General features: G+C 43.2%; 1 long non-coding RNA gene across 1 annotated transcript; it reads right to left on the bottom strand.

Moving 5' to 3' along the window:
- Window positions 1-938: 938 nt before the first annotated feature.
- Window positions 939-20172, bottom strand: LOC128325804 (uncharacterized). Its single transcript, XR_008307643.1, has 3 exons — window positions 20064-20172; window positions 4455-4843; window positions 939-1375 (listed from the first exon to the last, which is right to left on the bottom strand). It is a non-coding gene; the product is annotated as an uncharacterized LOC128325804 (long non-coding RNA).
- Window positions 20173-21956: the final 1784 nt, after the last annotated feature.

Raw genomic sequence — 21956 nt, 5'->3', positions numbered from 1 at the left:
GGATGGCAGACCACCTGGAAACCCCCAGAGGACACCCCGGACGATGTGCCACCTCCCACCCACAAGTTGAGACCAGGTTCCCCCGCTCTCCTGGCTTGGACTCTATCCTGGACTCTGTCCAGATTCACATACGCGTGGAACCGAAGGAGGACTTGCATACATTGGCGATGCCTTGCAGCTCACAACTAACTCAGATGGACACTTATTTTCTTATGGCTGTCTTGACCTGCATGTATGTATGTACATATGTATGTAACCTCCCGCCTCGGGAACGTGATCTATAACATATCTGCATGCTAAACGAACCATGCCAGCACAGTGGCTGACCACAGTGGCTGACCACGCCAGGAACTCCTGCTGACAACACCCCTGGACGACCTCCTGGACCTGGAGAAGACCCTCCGCTGTCAAGGACCCACGCCCAGAGGCTGCAGTTGGCAGAAGAAGACTGGCACGGCCCTGCCAGCCACACGCAAGGTGAGGCTGGGATCTGTCCTTCCCTTGGACCTTTTGGACATTGCTCTCACTAAACTTTCTTAACCGGACTATGCCCAAACCCATAGGAACTTGTGTACAGTGCTATATTCTCTCTACCATTACAACCACACATTCATTAGTACGTGGCCGTGTTTTATCAGGAAATTCTATTCACTGTTGCTTTTGTAAACCATATGTTAAACATTCTCTAATAAAAGTCAATCTGTTCCCCATGGACATTGGCATCCATTAACATTTCACTGTTAATCTTTCATGGTGCATGGGATACATGAAACAATTGAAATGTCTATATTGTGAAGAGAAAACTCATTTTTAACTTCAGAAAAGAATGAACCTCTGATAGACACATTACTTGGAATGTATAATGTATAAAGTTGCTTTCTTGGGAGGTTTGATGAATTTTTTTATTAAGAGGTCAAATGAAGAGCTTCAAAGGAAGGCAGAGAGTAAGTTGAACATTCCTTTACAAACGGAGATTCATGGCTTAATGAGATTTAACCAACATGGTTAAAATGATTAATTTCATAAGGATCCAGGTGGGTAGACAAACTTCTGATCATTTCCAGACTGCATGAGAATCTTAATTTATGAGAGTCTAGAACTCAAGAGAGAATACTAAGGTCTTAAGATGGCTATTGTGATTTATTTTGGCTATCATTTTTATAATCAGATTATGGTTCTTTCTTCTCTTTCCTTGCTTATTTATGTTGCCTATGTGTTGTGAAAATAATAATAAAAAGGGAAATCCCAACAAGTGTGTGATCCTTGTTTTTCTGCTTCATCAGCTAACTGACATATCTGGAAGCCATTTAGGGCAGGATGTAATAACAATATTTTAATTGGACTGAAGTTTCATCCGAAAGGCCTGGACAAAGCACTGCAATAAAAAGAGTTGTTTTAGAGAACTGGGTGATCAGTCACTAGCATTAGAGGACATAGCAGGGACAAGTGGGCAAATTCAAAAGATGGTACAGAAAACAAATACAGCTTCCTGAACACATGAATATGAATACAAAGTTAAGTTGGAATGGGCCAGAATATAGAATATCTATCTTCTCCATCTTTTGAAAGTGGACACCTCAGAAGTTTCTTTCTACAATACGGATAGCAATTAATATACCATAATATAATAAGATTAAAAATACAAAATTATTATTGATAAAACACTTGCTATAGCCCTGTCCAGACAATGTCAAATTGAGTTCCAATGCACAGGTGAGGAGGCAGCAGGATCGCATCCACTATCCATATCTGCTGTTGCTGATGCACCTACTGGCCATGACCAAACAATCACTGGCCTAGCCAAATGCATGGAGGACTCATCCATGCTATTCGGAGCCCTGACCAGCAAGACTTCCCTGAACGCAAGTCATTTTTGTCATAGGAGGACTTGTGTAAAAGTGTCATTGTGAAAGATGTCCAGCATTTAATCTGATTATTGCCTAATCCAAAAATCAAGTATGCCAAACTCAAGCCCTTGCAACTAAGTTAGGATGAACTGTAAGAGAAGGCAGAGCTTCTAGGGGCCGGTTCACAGGTAATGAGGAACCGCCCCTCCCGCATTTGTACATTCGGGAGAGGTGCCTCTTTGCAGTCAGCAAGACTGCATAGAGGTGGAGCAGCTGGCTGTGTGGGCTTCCTTTCCTGAAAGACAGCCTGCCTAGCCAATAGGAGCTGGAGCAAGGGAGAAGCTTCCTCCCTTCACTCCAGTTTCAGAATTGGTATGTAACGCAGGCATAGGCAAACCAGAGCCCAAGCAGATGAAACCTAGAGCAAACTGAAGATGACAAAGCGTATTCCCAGTATAGATGTTCAGGTTTGGGAACCAAAAGTGAAGGGGCCTCTGGGTTCCCATTATGTGTGAACCTGCCCTAGGTGAATATAGAACATGAAATGTTGGCAGTTACCACTTTTCTTTTTTAACACCTGCAGTGCTATGGGCCAGTTCACACATCAGAATGATCCCTCCCATCTTTGAGCATACGTCAGCAAGTCTGCACCAGTGCTTGGAGGCAACACTTTCATTTATTTACCAGCATAGTTATTGGGATACTAAATACCCTTGAAATCTATTGGACTTGCTTCTAAATAAATATAGTTAAGCTTAGGAACATAGGAAGCTGCCATATACTGAATCAGACCATTGGTCTATCTAGCTCAGTATTGTCTTCACAGACTGGCATTGGCTTCTCTAAGGTTGTAGGCAGAAATCTCTGTCAGCCCTATCTTGGAGAAGCCAGTGAGGGAACATGAAACCTTTTGCTCTTCCCAGTGTGGCTTCATCCCCTGAGGGGAATATCTTGCAGTGCTCACACATCAAGTCTCCCATTCAGATGCAACCAGGGCAGACCCTGCTTAGCTATGGGGACAAGTCATGCTTGCTACCACAAGACCAGCTCTCCTTAAACCAGGGGTTCTCAAACAAGTCCCTAAAAGTCATTGTACTACTATCATATCATCCCCAGCCACAATGGCCAACAACATCTAGCGGTCCAAATTTGAACTTAAGCTGTAAGGCAATCCTAAAAAGAAAAAAATTGCATTGTCTTGCTTATGCCATCTCACTGCTGAAGTGAGGTAAATCACTAAGGCTGAATGAAGCTTTATGCAAACCATGGAGTTAAGCAGGATTGCAGTATGAGGATTACCCTCCAAAGTCTGCTACATGTTAAGGGCTAGTTCTTTGGAGAAAAGTGTAGGGGTTCCCATTTTGGAGAAGCAGCTGCGGACATCCATGCACCAAGAGAAAAAACTTCACAGGGACATAGGATGCTGCCTTATACCAAGTCAGACCATTGGTCCATCTAGCTCAGTATTGTCTACACAGACTGGCAGCAGCTTTTCCTTTGTTACAGGCAGGAGTTTCTCTCAGTCTCATCTTACAAACAGCTTGCTATACACAAGCTGCTGCAATACTACTAACTAAAAAGCTCTCATTTCTCAAGACTTCAAGAAGCCTGTGATCGTATAATCAGGTTCTAATATAGTGAAATGTATGTTCTCGTTATTCAGTGCTCTCCTGTTGCATGGGTTGTAACAATTGACACAGGATGCTTCCTGTTTGTTCTAATACAAATGTTAATCCTCCTATTGAAAAAAATAGCAGAATAAGGACAATAGATGACTAATAAATGTTTAGAGCTATTTAAAATGGAACAGCTGGGAGACCATTATTTGCTGCTTAGGGTGTGACGGGGTCGGCATCCTTGGCACTCCAACTGTTACTGTGGCTAGAGATTTGCCCAGAATATTTACCCAAAATATGTCATGACTGTATCAAGTGTCATTGAGTTCCACAGAAATGTTGGCAAAATAAATGGTAATGAGAAGCCCACAGGAAAGAAGGCATGCCCTCTCTTCTGCTGATGTTGTCCTGCAATGGTATTCAGAGGCATCCTTTGAGCCTAGAGTCATCAAGACTAGTAGCCATTGATAGAGCTGTCATCCATGAATTTGCCTAAGCCCTTTTCTAAAGTCATCTAAGATTATGGTCATCACTACATTGGTGATGGTTGGTCTAGCCCCTCAGGGCTCCATTCTGTCACCAATGCTTTTTAACATCTACATGAAACCACTGGGTAAGGTCATCAGGAGATTTGTTGAAGGGTGTTAGCAGTATGCTAATGACACCCAAATCTATTTCTCATCACCATCATCAGGAAATGACATCCATTCCCTAAAAGTCTGCGTATGGGCCGGAGTTTGTTTGTTTGTTTGTTTATTACATTTGTACACTGACCCAAACTTTCGTCTCTGGGCGGTTAACAATAGTTGCAGTGGTATCATCCTTGTAGTCCCATCAATTTATAGTTCATAATGATTGGACTCCCTCAATGCAATATTTTTTCCTAAATGGACAAGCTAGTTGTGGAGTGGGGATGGAGACCACTGTTCTGCAGGGGGCAAAAGAGCTTTGGACTTGGAAAAAACAGAGATGAAAATTTAGCTGGAGTTACCTAAACTGGGTAGTGGTCGTGGTTTGTAGTCATAGTTCTCGGAATGGAAGTCTGAAGCAATGTTTGTTTGTTTGTTTTAATTTTTTGTTCAATTTTTATACCACCTTTCATAAGGCATCCCAAGGCAGTTTACAAAAGCTAAAAGACAATAACATTTCATTAAAATCACATTTAAAACCTTAAAATCAGTTAAACAGTAAACAAACAAACAAACAAACAAACAAAAACACCCAAACATAAAAAAGATAAACATAAGCAAGAAAGTTGAGAAACCTGGCTGGCCCTAAGGGGTAAAAGCTTGAACAAATAAAAAGGTCTTCAGTTGTTGTTTTTTCAAAGCAGCCACCGATGTCAAAGTGTGGACATTCACTGGGAGAGCATTCCAGAACCTGGGGGCAACAACAGAGAAGGCCCTGTCTCACGTGCATGACAATTTAGCCTCTCTCAACATCGGCACACAGAGCAAACCACCACCACACCACCCCCAACGACTTTCTGGAGCAGGAAGAAACCCTTGGGAGCAAGCAGTCCTTCAGTTATTCTGGGCCCAAACTATTAAGGGTTTTAAAAGGTAATATCCAGCACCTTGATTTGGCTCCTGAAACAAATTGGCAGCCAGTGCAGCTCTTTTCAAATAAGTATAATATGCTCCAAGCGTGCAGTTCAAGAGAGAACCCTGTCAGCTGCATTAAGCACCAACTGAAGTTTCTGAATATTCTTCAAGGGCAGCCCCACATAGAGTGCATTGCAGTAATCCAGCCACAATCATGCCAGCAGATCTGCTGCCTGCTGAAGGAATGTGTGTTTCTACTATGCTTTACTTGGCTGAGTTCATACAAAGCAAACCTTTAAAAGGTATCATAAGCCCCGTTTGATCTCCCATCCAAAGGCAATTAGATCCAGTAATGTTGGCCCTTGAACTTTGCATTGCATGGGGGACTGCTTTAAAGTACTTAGAATTATATGTGAAACAATAATTGCCTCACTGAGATCTGTGCAAAGCAAGCAATGAGCAGAAAACAAAAATGAAAATGAGTGGAAGGGGTTAATTCTATAAGATCTTACTTTCTAAAATGTGTCTAGCTTTAAAAAGTGGAGTAAATGTCGAAACAACCACCATGATAGTTTCGACTTGTTCAAAAGGAAATTTTGAGGTCTGCAAGACTGTGTCCTTATTTAACTTGTGCTTTCAAAGATAAGCTGAGAAACAAACTAGGCGTGAAAGTGACTTGCGGGAAGATAACTTGGCACATGCACAACGGGCCCCTGCATGGCCGGGTCATGACCCAGGACACACAGGGGCCCATTGTGCATGTGCGGTGACCTCCATAATGGCCACTGTGATGGGGGGAAAGGCCCAGAAAGGGCCGAAGACTTCCTGAACCAGGCAATTTAACCCATAATGGAGGAAAGTGGGGGAAGGAAGAACCGCCAGGGACCCCCTCCCCACGGCCTCAGAGAAGTCCCCCCGGGAGGGAGTAAGTTTATGTATGTGTGTGTGTATGTGTGTGTGTGTGTGTGTGTGTGTGTGTGTGTGTGTGTGTGTATATATATATATATATATATATATATATATATATATATATATATATATATGGAACCCAAATGGCTGAGGCGGGGTCAGTCTGATGTTGAGCCAAACAGAGGGGGGTTGGCTCAACATGGAGCCATCAAAGTGAACCAGTTTGAAATTGAACTGGTTCAGATTCAAATCTGTTTGCACATCCCTAGAACACAACTTAAAACAATAAATAAAAATCAATGAAAACAATTTTAAAATCACAAAATTTTTATGATAGTTTTTACAAAAGCTAAATATATACAGTATTTAGAAGATAAAAATGCTGGTATTTTCTCCAGCTTGGACCTGGTGGTTTCTACAGAGGTATCCCGCTACAGAGCGAGACCAGAGGTGGCACAGGTGATGCCTCTGCATCTGACATCAGACACGGGGGTGTGGTTTCGCTCCCAAACAGGGCCCCGCGGCCCTGTTTAGGAGCTCAGTCAGCCAGCACTGTGTTCGCAGCACAGCTGAAGCAACTCTCCCTGCCTTCCCTGGGAGACTCCTTAGCAGGAGCATAGCTAAGGGAGAGGGGGCCGTGTTCATCCCTCTCTCTCTGGCGGCCTGGAGCTGGAGGGCCCCCAATAACTGGGGGATGTGTTCTTTGAACCCTTTTGCTCAATTATAGCTACGCCCCTGCTCCTCAGCCTCCCCTCTGCCCACTCCCTTTGTGGCCCCATTTGGGAGCAAAATCATGCCCCCTACTTCGGATGTCAGCTGCGGGGGGGGGGGGTGTCTGGGGCCACAAGGCGCGGCCTGAGGGGCGGCAGCCCGGGTTCTTTGAACCCATTTGCCCAATGGTGGCTCTGCCCTGGAGGTATCTGAAGCTTCTGTTTGTCGAGCTTCAGTTAATGTTGCCTGAAGATGTGGACAAATTTCTGGACGCTTGAAACATATAACTTGCTATTGCCCATCTTTCTTGTGTTAGATCTCTTAAATTAAAGGAGGCTGCAACTTGCCCTTTATTTGAAAAAAAACCCCTGCTCTCTCTAAATCATAAGCTGGTATCTAATTTGGCTTTTGCTGGTCAGAAGATTGAGCAAGTGGTTTTGGAAGAGATCCAGATTATCTTGGAGGATATAGATTTTCTGGACTCAAATGAATCTGGCTTTAGGGCAGTGCTCATAACAGAAACTGCTTTGTATTTCTGCAAGCACATGGAAACTAGGCTACTTTAGAAGGGCATATCTGGCAGGATGACTTGAGATCATAGTATCAGTTTGCTGCTGGTCTCTTAACTGCTGTAGCATGTTACTGACAGATCTGTGTGTTTATCTAGGATTGTTTTGCTGATTTTATTGTTGTTAAACTGTAGTTGTTCATGCTTCAGGTGTTGTTTGCAACCTATAATTGTGGCATAGAAATAAGTAGAAGTAATGATGTAATGCTTTGATTCAAGGTTCACAGATAAACTGAAACCACAGAGAAGAAATAATGTATGTTTACATGAGAAGAAATGTTGTGACATGAAAATCTTTCAGTCTTTTTCCCCCCTGTGGACAGCTACTGCTATAGTTTCCATATTAAAATACTACTCTTCAACCATTTCCTGATGAAATGGCTAAGAAATTACAGCAAGATAAATAAATGACTGCCACACACTACATAAACAGAAGCTTCCTTCTTTATCCATCTGTTCTTTCTCTTGTTTTCTTTTTATTCTGTTCTCTTATTATCCATCATTGTTGTCTGAATGAATTACTGACTATGTTTACTTACTGCAACATAATATAAAGCGAAGAGTCTGCTGAAGATTTAACCTTTCACAGTGCTTCATGAAGCATGCTGGGATAGAAAAGGAGATTTGAAGATGCAGGTTTCTCTGGAGAGACTAATTATTTTCTGTGCCCTTGAAGTTAGACACAGTAGAAGAAGACTGCAGCTATTGCTATTTCCATTTCCACCAACCTGCACTGAGCACCAGTCTCTTGATTAACTGATTTAATGGGTAGGGCATTTATACTTTCTTTAGGCCAGAGTACATATTACAAACCTGTCGTTATGAAACTGGGTTAACCTGGAAGCGATTCCCTGTTATGCTTAAAATTTAGCAAACCTGGGCTAGGTTCCAATATGGACCATATAAATTGGGCTAGGTTCCAATACGGAAGGGAAAACCCAAATCGTGTTTGAAGTGCACTCTGAGAAAAAGCACGGACTTTGGGGTAAATCTGGTCAATATGTGAACATATACCCACCCTCCCAAAGTAAAGTTGTGGTAAAGTTGCCATCTGAAAAAGCTCCTTGAGATTGTTTTAATGAAAGGCAGTATAAAAATTTAATAAATACGTGAAAGTTTATGAATGCTGACTTAGTCACACAACTGTGTGATTAAAGCCACAGGATATTACATCATAATATATTAATGGTTGGGTCTGGTGTTTTTAATGTGGATGGTTTGCAAGAGTAACAAACTGATTTGTATTTACCAGAATGTTGCAGTTTATCATCTCCCATCAGTAATATTCTGAAACTATATGCTTTCCTCGATTCATAGCGTAGTAACTCATTTTAAAGTTGACTGTCAGGAAACATAAACTAATAAACATGATTGGACTTGACACCGCACAGCTCAGAAATGGTTGAAATGAGATCTCTGAAAATAGAGCCATGGCATCAGGCATACAGTGATCATGACTGGGGAGTCTCTACAGCAGGGGTAGGCAACTTTGGCTCTCCAGCTGTTGTTGAATAATAAATTGTGGCTGGGGGTGATGGGAGTTGTAGTTCAGCAACATCTAGAGAGTCAAGGCTGCCTACTCCTGCTCTACAGGGTTCTTTGTATTGTCTGCTAGAGAATCCAATTTCTACAGCAAGAAAACTGAAAGCTCTAGGAAACAATGGCTCACTGCCAACCAAGGTGTGCAAACTGGGAACCAGCTTCAGTAGGGTACATTCAGTCTCCCACTCTCTCCTCCTCTCCAGAACGAATCCTGCCCCAGTACCCTTGACGGCATTAAGCATGGTTTAAAGCAACATTTCACAATGTGTGTTGTGATGAACACCCACACGATTAAAGGATGTCCTGACAGCGCATTGGTACATCCTTTGGTAACACCAAGTGGTGGTGGCGGGGTGTTCTTACCGCATGCCTGCCCTCAACGCATGAGTTGCTGGATGCTCATCCAAACTGTCTCTGTGTGAAAAACAATTGCTACAAATTAACCATAAAATGATTTGCATGTTGCCAGTGGTCTCTATTAACTATCATAGATTTCATTTGACCATAATTTGTATCCTTTTTTTAAAAAAAAAAAGATAAATTCCCAGAAGTGGGAACATTTCATCCTTCATTATTATATAGTATTGGAGTATTTTAAGTTATATTTCCTGTAACTGTTGATAATTGTAATTGCTGGCTGGTCGTGGACCATAATAAATGAATGATTTTGTTGATAATCATTTATTGATCATCATCATCATTATCCAGTGAGAAATGTTATATTTGCCCTGTGGTGAAATTAAGTTTGCCCTGTGTCTTTAAATCCACAGATGAATCAGAATATAGCTTCTCCGGCCTGTTTCCCCTCTTTGCCTTTTGTCTCTCCCATCTTTCAGTGATCACTGCATGGCTAGCAGTACGGTACCACCTCATGGCTGAATATTGGCTACATGTAGATATGACACTGTGTTGTCGTTAAGAGTATTGAACCTGAGTGTTGAACTGGAGAGACTCGAGTTCAAATGCCCACTCAGCCATGAACCTAGGGACGGTTGAAGACATTTTGCTGCCCAAGGCAAAGGACTATAGGATGCTCCCCCTCTGCAGTGGGTTGCTCCCCATTAGCATGTTCAGGCTGTGAGAATGCTAAGCAGAGTGGCTGTGGCACATAAGCACTCATAGACTCTGTCACCAAGCCACAGTAGTAGCAAGGGCATTCCTAGCTCATATTAGAGGTGGAGAGGAAAGAAGAAGCACACCTCAGTGGGGTGTGGAGGAGAAAATGAACTGCATGGCCCAGTGAGGTGAGGAAGGGAGGTGGCAGGGAAATCTGTGAGATGGTGTCCATGGTGGGGTGAAGAGGGAAGCCATGCTTATGCCTGAGGCAATCGCTTCACTTTGCTTCATAGAAGGACCAGCCATCCCAAGGCAGAACCTCCTTAGTTAACATGTATTGGCTAAAGAAGACCAATTGCAGCTCAATAAGTCAGATCATGTCCCTTCCATCTCCTCTCCTCCTGATTGGCTTGCTAGTGCAAGGTTCAGCCCATGCCTCCCTCAGTCTGACCGACAGGCTCACCAGTGAGGAAAAGTGTGTGATATATTTGAATAACAGCTGGAGAAAGGGCACACATGTGTTGTTGTTCACTGTGTCTTTCTTACAGTTCTTCTGCAGCAAAGGTACAGGAGGTGGGGAGATTAATAAAGTAGGGAGTCAGGGTGGGTGGGTTCCAGGGACACATATTCACTTCTTAGCTCAGGCCCTAGTCCAACCTTGCTATGTTCCTGACTGCTAGAGATACATATCTTGGACTTTTAAAAACATGCAATTTCTAGAATGATAAGTTTGGTATGAAAGCACCTGAAACGTGATAAGTCTTATTTTTCAAATGATCTGTTGGCTTCTGCCCAAAAGAAGATTTTCTCCCATTTCAGATAATCCTTGGCAGCTTTGCTCTATGAGTTGCCAACTCTGGAGGGAGGAGGTGTTATTGCACACTTGCACTTATTAATTAAATGCATGCAAATAGAAAATATTTCATTGACCAGAAGAGTCAAAGAAAGCCAAGCTTAGATCACAGAAAGCAGAACGATTGAAAAAGAATGCAGGGTGGGCGGGAGCCATCTGGCTGTATAATGATTTAAAATATTGATTTATCTTTCTTCAGGTGGCCACCTAAAGTTGAATGATGGCTCCCCAAAACTAAACATGATGTCTAGGAATTTAAAATATTTCCTATCCCTGCAAAATATATATTGGTAGGACTATAACACATCAAAGTATAAGCAATATATTGCTTTAATATATTCATAGTAGTAGTAATAATGCAAGCTACATCTGTCTGATAACTGTGAAAATTGTTTACGTGCTGGTCGTTAAAATTTGCCCCTATCACTGAGCCAGCAATGCAGCCAAGTTAGTTGAAAAGCACTGGTGTTTCTCCCGTTGCACTGGTAATTTGTTAGTCAGGATGCCAGTCACTAATAATAATTGCCTCCTAATTTATAGAACTGGTGTAAGAATCAAATGATTTATACAAAGCATTCTGAATACTAAGTATTCCGATTATCAGTATGTCTTATAACTAGGGATGTGCAAAACGTTTCGAATACAAAACATTTTGTACCCAAAACAGCCTGTTTCAGGTGTTCTGTAGACAAAACAAAACATCCATTTTCCAGATCCAAAAGTTTTGTATACAAAACAAAACGTCCCTGTTTTGGCTACAAAACGTTTTGTTGTTTTTGACCTCCATTTTGTGGTGATCTCTGAGTCAGTCTCCATTTTGTGTTTGATATCTCTTTGAATTTCCCCACCCTTCCAACCTTCTGATCAGTGACCTAAATCATGGGCTGACCTGACGACAATTCCCTCCTTGTTCCCAATTGGCTCTTTTGCTTCTTCCCACTCTTTACTGACCCCACATTGGCCAGGGGAAGGGTTGCTAACCTATGGGGTGCTGGGTTCTGCTGTTTCTGTGGTGTTCTGAGTGTAGATTCTCTGGTAGCATATGAGAGTGGATTCTTGTTTTTCACTGAAAATCTCATATGCTACCAGAGAATCTACAATGAACACCTGAGAAACAACAAAACCCAGTACCCCACAGGCTTGTGGGTGTGGGTGTGGTTGGCACCCTATGTGCACTACACAACCCCTCGCTCTGGGCAACCCCAGTGCCCCCCAAGTGGAATTATGGGGCTGCTGAAACCTCCATTATTCCCCATGGGAGAAATCTTAAAGACACGTAAACTTCAACAAATCACAAAAGATCAGCCCTTTGCCCAATTTCTTTGAAATAATTCTGGAAGTTTCCTCGCCCCCATTGGGCACTACCACCCACCACACTCTGCTCTCCCTTTCCCCTTGATTTGAAGCGATACATTTGCTAGAATCCCCATTATTCCCTATGGGAAAATTCTTAAAGATGTGTAAACTTTAAAAAAAAAATCACAAAAAAAATCAGCCCTTTGCCTAATTCCTTTGAAATTTGGGTGGTAGCTTCCACCCATTGGACACTACCACCACCACCCCCCACTCTTTTTGCCCTGGGACCCTTTTTAAAAATCCAAATTGATTCGGATTAGGAAAATTTGGCTACAAAACAAAACAGGGCTGATTTGGATTCAGAAAATTTGGGTACAAAACAAAATGGGGATGTTTCGATTCAGATACAAATCGAAACAAGAAAATTCCAAAATGCACACCCCTACTTATAACTAGTATACAAAAAATGAATTGTGAATGTAACATGTTTTGAAAATAAGATTGAACTTGGAATGCTAACTGATTCCACCTTTAGTTTAAAATAGGGGAGATTTTACACTTAACTGTCTAATTTTAAAGAGTTACTTGCTTTAAAAACAGGAATCTTGAAATCTGTATTATCCTTCAGTCCAGTAATAAGGGTGTTTTCATGCTATTGTTTTCAAACTACTTACGCCACTCAGTGGTATGCATAAAAAGTGGTTTTGTGTAATTGAGGAGAAAAATGTGTATGAATGCATTCTAAAATCACAGCCTGGAATAACTTCACACAAAATAATCCCAGTAGACTTTGCCTATTCTCCCTTCCTGCTCCCCACAGATCCTCATTGCATATCGAATGTGCATGGTACCACCCTGTCATTCCTACAAATCCTTCTTCAAAATCCATCTTTTCCACATGGCCTTTGCCTCATCCTCTTAGTTGTCATTCCCAAGTGTGACTAAGTTTCAAGCATGCATAATGGCATTTAAAGCTTACATTCTTCCCTCCCTGTTCCTGTTTGCCCTTTCCTCCTCCTTTTGTTTCCACCTCTTTAGTTTCAGCTTCTGAGACTAAAACTCAAAACAGAATAGCTGTGTTCGCTAGCAAAATGAGACTTAACTCAACACAGACAAGTCTCTCTAAGAGCAGGGACTGTCTATATTGCCTAAGTGTCATGTACAGACAGCATTACATAAATAATATTTAGATCAGAGTTTTAGGACAGCAAGACTTCGAACACAGAGAGAGATACATTCCACTGCATGACTTCACTTCATATTGTTATTGAGTGGCCTTCAGTTTAAAAGCTTTCTTTATGGTTAGGGTTGCCAACTAGGGGCTGTTATGGAGGAAATGTGACTAGTTTGGGCAGCAAATTACTTTTTTGTCATTAGGAGGAAGAGAGACTATTCTGGGGATCAAACAACATTTTTGCATGTGTTACGGTGTCCAAAGTTCTGGGGATCAGCTGGAACATTTTGTTCACACAGTACACTTTGATCTCACGAGCAGCTTCTCTTCCTTCCCCTTCCTACTGACCATCCATCCAGTGCGCAAGCCAGAGGGGAGCTTCTGCTTCAGTGGCAGGATGCAGAGCTACGTGATGCAGGAGCATAGATAGATGGGCCCAGCAGGTGCAGCTTGCTTCCTTCACATAATGGCAGTGGTGGCAGCAGTGAGAAGTTAGCCATTAGCTAACTAAATTTACTCAATAGCAGCTATCCCTGCTAGGGTGTGTGCACAAAACTGGCTTGGCCTGTTTGGTTCAAATTCGAACCCGATTCGAACCGGGGTAGATAGGTTTGGTTTTGGTTTTGCTTGAACCCCCCATGGTTTGGGTTGAATTAAAACCCATCTCAAACCGATTCTAAAAGGTTCTACATAGAGCAGGGGTGGGGAACCTTGGCCCTCCAGCTGTTGTTGAACTACAACTCCCATCATCCCCAGGCTGGGGGTGGTGGGAGTTGTAGTTCAAAAACAGCTGGAGGGCCAAGGTTCCCCAGCCCTGACATAGAGTATAATGGGGGCTTGAACTGGCCCATTATTCCCTATGCAGAGCACTTAGGGGCACAAAACCAGGGTGGGTGGTAGGCACCCATGGGTGCCTGGCACCCACCAAATCCCAAAGTGATTGGAAACTCCTGCAATTTTAAATGGATAGCTGGTCTTGTGGTAGCAAGCCTGACTTTTCCCCTTAGCTAAGCAGGGTCCACCCTGGTGGCATATGAAGGGGAGACCAAATCAAATCCAAATCTTTATTGTTACGGTCATTCAACCAGCAAAATGAATGGGAGACTAGAAATGTGAGCACTGTAAGATATTCCCCTCAGGGGATGGAGCTGCTCTCGGAAAAGCAGAAGGTTTCAAGCTCTCTCTCTGGCTTCTCCAAGATAGGGCTGAGAGAGATTCCTGCCTGCAACCTTGGAGAAGCCACTGCCAGTCCGTGTACACAATACTGAGCTAGATGGACCAAGGGTCTGACTCTGTATATGGCAGCTTCCTGTGTTCTGAAAATTTTTCATTTTTTGCATTTATCTCATGGGGAATAATGGGGATTTGAGGATGCCCCAACTGCCCCATGGGGGTACCTGGGCACCAAAGTGGGTTTGGGGGCAAGACAGGTATGGCCACAACTCCCCCTGGGAGCCCCAAGCCAGTGGGGTTCATGGTTTTTTTAAAAAAATATTTTTTAAAAGATTCTAGCCTGTTTCAATGCAATGAATAGGAATTGCTCCTCCATTCAGAAGAAGAACAGTGTGTGATCTTAATTGCTGTGAACTCAACTGGATTTTCTCCTTCCCATGGGTGCCTACCACCCACCCTGGTTTTGTGCCTCTAGGTGCTCTGCATAGGGAATAATGGGCCAGTTCAAGTCTCCATTATATTCTATGTAGAACTTTTTAGAACTGGTTCAAGTTGCCATGTGGTTCTTGTGGTAGTTGGTAGGGGTGTGCACAGAACTGGCTGGTCCGGTTCAGTTTGAGTCCAGACTGGACCTGGACCAGGTCAGTTCAGTCCAGCACCCCCTCAAACCCCCACTCCCCAGTTTGGTCCGGTTGGGGTTCGCAAACATTTTTTAAAAATAACAACAACAATAAATTTTGAACTTACCCCCTCTGGGGGAGTTGTTAGAGGTAGCGGAGGATGGTCCATGGAGCTTCCGCCTCCCACTGCCAGCCTCCCTTCATGTCCATACTGGCCAGCGATTCAGGCCATCCAGCACAGTGGACATTTTGGAGGCCATCGTACCTGCACAATTGGCCTCTGTGTGGGTCACGCAGAGGCCAATTGTGCAGGTGCAGTGGCCTCCAAAATGGCTGCTGTAGCCATCTAATGGTGCAGCAGAGAAATGACTTCACTAGCAATCCAGAGGTTGCCAGTTCGAATCTCCACTGGTATGAGCAGCGATATAGGAAGATGCTGAAAAGCATCATCTCATACTGCATGGGAGATGGCAATGGTAAACCCTCATGCATTCTACCAAAGACAACCACAGGGCTCTGTGGTAGCCAGGAGTCAACACCGATTCGACAGCACATTTTACCTTTACCCCAAGTTATAAACATCTGTACATACAAACAAAACTCCATAGCATATTACAGTAAGGAAGTCCTCAGCTTACAAATGCCAACCCACACATATAACCAAGTCGCCACTCTTGGGAATGACATGCATTCTAAGATATGAACATCCAACTTATAAACAAACATTTGAAACACAATCCATTTGTAAGTTAGGGACTTCCTGTAGTGCTACATTAAGTGCTGTGTGGAAATTCTGGTTAATTGCACTTTCAATTAACAACTCAGCATAGCCAAAGTGATCTAGTGTAGAAGCTAACTGATTGGCTGTGAAGATTAAAGTGGGTGACATTTCAAGCCAACATTCCATACAATTTTATTTTTGTGAACCTGTCTGTTTATCAGTTTCATCACTTGTGTGAGCACTGTAAGATATTCCCTTCAGAGGATGGAGCTACTCTGGAAAGAAGACAATGTCCCAAGTTCCCTCCCTGGCATCTCCAAGATAGGGCTGAGAGAGATTCCTGCCTGCAACCTTGGAGAAGCTGCTGCCAGTCTGTGAAGACAATACGGAGCTTGATAGACCAATGGTTGGACTCAGTATATGGCAGCTTCCTATGTTTGTATGCACTTGTTGTCTGAAAAGACTCAACACAATGGATATGGCAATAGCAAAGAACTGAACAAACGATGAAAAATCTAGTTTGCCAAACAGATAGATCCCATGGAGTCTATTTATCACTGGACATCCTCTGGCACCCTAGTTCCATTTGATTCTAATTAACTGAGAATTGCCTAAGCCAATGATTATCTGAGATGGAAAACTGTTGTCCAACTTAGCTCTTAGAGGGTTAACATTAGAATATAACTATTTATGAAACTTCTGGCTTTAAGAGGCACAGAACAGAAGTAATAAATATATCTCTTTCCCCGGACTAATTGGCTTATGCCGACCATGAACTTTGCAGTAATTGTGATTCAGGAAAGAAAATGACTCCCAATTGGTTTATGACAACATTTATGGCCCATAAGTTATGTGTCCTATTACCATTCTCATTTTATGTTGCAGCAAGCATGGATGACATGAAAATCTTTAGACTTGTGGTTACTGTCATGGACAAAGATCCTGGCTAGACAGACCACTGAGGCTCTCTTAAGCATGTTATTCAGACACAAATAACACCTACAATCTTCCTAATAAACAAGTGCTTAACACATGTAGAACACAATTCTTTGAAAAGTCCACTGGCAATACTGTGAGATATTAATAACTATGTGTGTGCAGGTGTGTTATTTTCATCTCTATCTATCATTACAATATAGTCATTATTTTATAAGCAGTGGCTGTCAGCCAAACTAAATTACTGATGAGTAGTCCCATTGAAATCAATGGGGAAAGTTAGCTGCGCCCAAACTTGTCCCATCAATTTAATGGAAGTAAAGGTAAAGTGTGCCGTCAAGTTGATTTTGACTCCTGGCACCCACAGAGCCCTGTGGTTTTCTTTTGGTAATATACAGGAGGGGTTTTCCATTGCCTCCTCCCACGCAGTTTGAGATGATGCCTTTCAGCATCTTCCTATATCACTGCTGCCTGATATAGGTGTTTCCCATACTCTGGGAAACATTAAGTGGCTGTTAATAGGAGTACTTCTGGGTAATTTAGGCCAACTGTTTACCTCTACCTTACCTTCAAAACGTAAAATGGAGTGTCATCCATTTCCTAATTCAAAGTTTGGGGTCTATTACAAAGCTCTGAGAGGAACCTATGTTTATTGTGTTATAGCTGAATACTTGCAGAAAACAGTGAATATAACTATACTTCTTGGGAGACTGATCCTTGCAAAGTATTTGAGCTTAACTTTACTAGAGGCAAAATACAACTTGTTTTGCTTGGCCAGGGTTGCAGGGGAGAGGTTATCCAGGTAGATTTTGTGAGTTTATACAACGTTTCCCAACCAACTGATGTAATAAGAGAAATTTGCATTATAATACATACCCTGCAAGCACACATACATGACATTCAGATAAACAAACTGCTTGTGGAAGAACTTGACACTGATGCAAAACTATTGTGCTAGCTAATAGTGCCAAGGCCACATGCCAGACTTGAACACTTGCCCAACTGTGGCATGCCTTATTTATTTCAATTGGAACTTATTTGCAATAGCGCTATTGAGCTCTATTTTTTGTGCAATTAAGCTAACTTCTTGTGCTTAATTTGCTCATTCTGCAAGTGGTTCATTCATTGCTCTGGATGGTCAGCCACTGGGGCTGTTCTGACGATTGGGAAAAATTGGGCTAGGAAAGCCTAGCCTGATTTTTCCCAATCGCTGCAAGCCCGGTGGTTCTAGAGCGAGCGCTCCGCAAACCTGGTTTTCAAAATTGTGAGCAGCTGCAGTGTGGCTTCGCGCTGTGCCTACTCATGAGTAGACCCCCCCTGGAGGGGAGGCGAAAAGCCACCTCCCAACTCCAGGGGTCTCCCCAGTATGCCCTGTGCACTCGCGCAGGGCATACTGGGGCTTCCGGGGGCCATGCGGCCACCGAGCTCCCCAGCCCCCGCCGGCTCCATCACGGAGCCGGCAATCATGTGAGTGGCCGATCCAGCCACTCAGGGCTCTCTGCCCGATCATGAGCGGGGAGAGCGGGCTTAGCCCGCTCTTCCCACTTATTGCCCCAAACCGGGTCTCACGGATCGTGAGATTCGGTCCACTGTGTGTATGTCTTGTAGCATATGCATGAATATCCAAATGACTATTGTTTATCTTCACAACAGCCCTGTGAGGTGGGTTAGGCTGAGATACACATGACCGGACCAGAGTCACCCAGCGAGCTTCATGGCCAAATGGGTATTTGGTCTTCCTGGTCCTACTCTAAACACTACACCATGCTGGCTCTTGTTGGGTTAGCATTGTGCCAACCTGACATGTAACCAGGATTGGTAATCTGGGTTTTGATCTACAGCTGCTGATTCTCATTACATGTTTGATTGGTGCGTGGCCAACCCAACGTTGCTGAAAATTCCTGGGTAGGGATGTGCAGAACCAGTTTGATCGTGAACCAGACCACTGTGAACTTGGCCAGTTTGAATGATTTGATCATGAACCGCTTAAAGCTGGTTCATTGAACTGACCAGCCCAGCCAATTGGTTTGACTGAACCAGTTTGCATGCCTGCAGTTTGGTCCAAATTTGAACTGAACCACGCCAAACGGTCCATGCACACCCCTATTCCTGGGTTCTTATGACTGGAAATTGAGATTCCTATTTCCCTGCCATAGTGGGGGTCCTGAGAACCAGCCCAATGACAACCTATTTTCTTTTGTGGATTCCCATGCACTTGTGATAATGTTCTACATGGGCAAAGTGATAGAGCCAGTAACTTTTGAATGTTTGCAAGAAAAACCTGGCATAGGCTTTTACCCCAAAAGCAATCTTAACATGAACTCTGTGCATAATGTCTTTCCAGAAGTAAATTAATCTAATCAGATTATATTCAATACACCTTTAGGAAGGGCAACTAGTCAGAGTACTTTTTTAAAAACCTAGTATGGCAAAATTTCTTAAGGGATTGTTAAGGAAATGGTTCTTGATTCAAAATTGTTTAGATGGCAGCAAATATAGTCAGCAGCAGAGCAAAACATCTTGATAGTCTTACTTAGTGGAAACAGAAATTATATTTAAAATTCATGATTTAAATTTCTAGTTCCAATTTTAGAGTTACATAAAAGCATTTGTGCCAAATTTTTGCTATTACTAGAGTACATGCATGCATAATAGATGTTTATAGTGTGAAGCAGGAGCGTAGCAAGGTTGGAGTGGGCCCAGAGACAAGATTTTAAAATGCCCCCCCCCAAAGTCCAGGGCCTCCGCACACCCCAGGCCCCCAAGGATTTAAGTCTGATATTCCAAAATAAGTATGCTGCCTGCAAATACATTTCACTGAATACACACACACACGTCACAATATATAGTGATATACATTGAGTACTATACATTTGTTTTACTTTTAATGCCTAGAACACACTAGAAAGATGAATGATTAAAATGGGCCCCTCGCTGCAGATTAGCCAAGGAGACTTTCAACCATGCAGGGTGAGCCTATGTTTGTTTTCTCAGAATTCTGAACAAATTCAGTCAAGTTTGATTGCAGGAGGTTTTTCACAGGAGGCTTTTAAAGCCCTTTAAGACACATCTCCTCTGGAATGGAGGTGCTGCATTCACATGTTGGCCAGATTTACCCTGAAGTCCCTGCAAGTTATTGGGGAGCAGTTCACACACAAGAAAAATAAAATAAAAGCACCACACATGCTTCACAGTTCTCACTCAGACCTTCTGGGTTGCAAAACAACTTGAATATAAGTGCATTTATAAATGAATGAATGAATGAATAAAATTAATAAAATACTGTTCCAGAAGTTTTTGCAATTTTCTGCCATGAAACAAGCCACTTATAGGACTTTTTAGATAGTTTTTTTTAAGTCAGCAAATTTTCCAAGCTGTTTCAAAATAAATTTTCAGAGACTTCTCGGTCCCTCCCCCCCCACCCCCATATCCAAGCCCTATGGCAAGCAGATCCCTATATATGGGGGGGGGGGGCGGGAAAGGTAACCACACTCTACCTGGCAAATGCTGGTCTGGGTTAAGCAGGGCAGCAAGGGGTCTTCTGCTGCAGAGAACACTCTGGCTGCCTCCTCCTTCCTGGCTTGCTTGGGCCCTACTCGAGTTCAGGCTTCACTGCGGCCTACACGGAGGCCTCTGTGGAAGCCCCGCCCACCCACCGATCAGCTGAGAGGCGGGAGAAAAGGAGCTCTTTGCAGCTTGCCTGCTGCTTCCATTGCGGGCCAGCAGAACAAGCAGGAGAGACGGCGAAGAGGGCAAGTGGCTGAGAGGCTATGGGGCTGGGCAGGGGGCAATGGGGAGTCACATGAGGTGCCCCTGGGGTGCTCCTCCAGGCAGTGGGGCCCCCAGACAACTGTCTCCCCTTGCCCTATCATTGTTATGGGCCTGGTGTGAAGTTTTCAGCTGATTGTATTTTCTTTGTTATATTAACAAAAGAAGTGAAACTACAGCAGCCTCTTACATTTCACTTCCATCCAGATCCATGGAAGTCCATGGTATTAAATTAGCTGAAGTCAAAATGCTCCTATTTAAGTGGATTTGTAAATTGCAGTCATAACCCCTCTAAAATGAGGTAACTTTATTCTCTACAACAACAGTAAATTATATTCCACCAGTTCATCTTTTTAAGATCAGGTAGAACTGACATTGAACAGTCTGAATAAACTCAATTTTCTTTTAAAAGAATGAAGTAAATCAGAGAAAATTGCTGATAGATTATAAAGTAGCTGTTGCTCTGAATTAGGAGTACTGTGTGTTATATTCACAAAGACGACCCCCAGATATCCATGGCTTCTGTAGCCTTAAGAGTATAATCAGAGTGGTAAGTACCTAACAGCTCCAACCAGTGTTCCCTCTAACAGGGATTCTCGGATGTTAACTACAACTCCCAGAATCCTGAACTTCAATGGCTTTTGCTTAAGGATTATGGGAGTTGTAGTCAACAACATCTGGGAATCCCTGTTAGAGTGAACACTGACGCCAACCCAGATTCTGCTATTATAACCCAAACTGGGACACAAAAACCTGAATTATGCAACCTGTTTAATATTATTTATTTATTTATTTATGCATTTTTATACCGCCTTTCGTTAAAAGATAGCCCCAAGGCGGTTTACAAAAGTTAAAAACATACAATAAAAACACAATGAAAACATCATACTAAAAGTATAAAAACATATAAAAACAATACAACAGATAAAAACACCCAGAAGCAGCAGTAAAAATGATTATGTAAAAGCCTGGGTAAAAAGCCAAGTCTTTACAAGCTTTCTAAAAGCCGTGATGGAGTCCGAGGAACGAATGGCCACTGGGAGAGCATTCCAGAGTCTGGGGGCAGCAACAGAGAAGGCCCTGTCCCGAGTGCACGACAGCCGGGCCTCTCTCATTATCGGCACCCGGAGCAGGGCCCCCTCAGATGTCCTTGTCAAGCGGGCAGCAACCCTTGGGAGCAGGCGGTCCCTCAAATACCCCAGGCCCAAACCGTTTAGGGCTTTAAAGGTCAAAACCAGCACCTTGAATTGGACCCGGAAACAAACCGGTAGCCAGTGCAGCTCTTTCAAAATGGGGGTGATATGTTCCCAACGGGCAGCTCCGAATAAAACCCTCGCTGCCGCGTTTTGCACTAGCTGCAGTTTACGGATATTCTTCAAGGGCAGCCCCACGTAGAGCGCGTTACAGTAATCCAGCCGCGACGTGACTAAGGCGTGGGTAACCGTGGCCAGATCTGCCTTCTCGAGAAAGGGACGCAGCTGGCGCACCAGCCGAAGCCGTGCAAAGGCACCCCTGGCCACCGCCTCCACCTGAGCTTCCAAAAGCAGAGCCGGGTCCAGTAGTACCCCCAAGCTGCGTACTTGCTCCTTCAAGGGGAGTGCAACCCCATCCAGAACCGGTAA

Source organism: Hemicordylus capensis, chromosome 5, assembly GCF_027244095.1.
Source record: "Hemicordylus capensis ecotype Gifberg chromosome 5, rHemCap1.1.pri, whole genome shotgun sequence".
Classification (NCBI taxonomy): Eukaryota; Metazoa; Chordata; class Lepidosauria; order Squamata; family Cordylidae; genus Hemicordylus; species Hemicordylus capensis.
The sequence above is the reverse complement of the archived record's forward strand: the minus strand, read 5'-3'. Positions and strand labels throughout refer to the sequence as shown.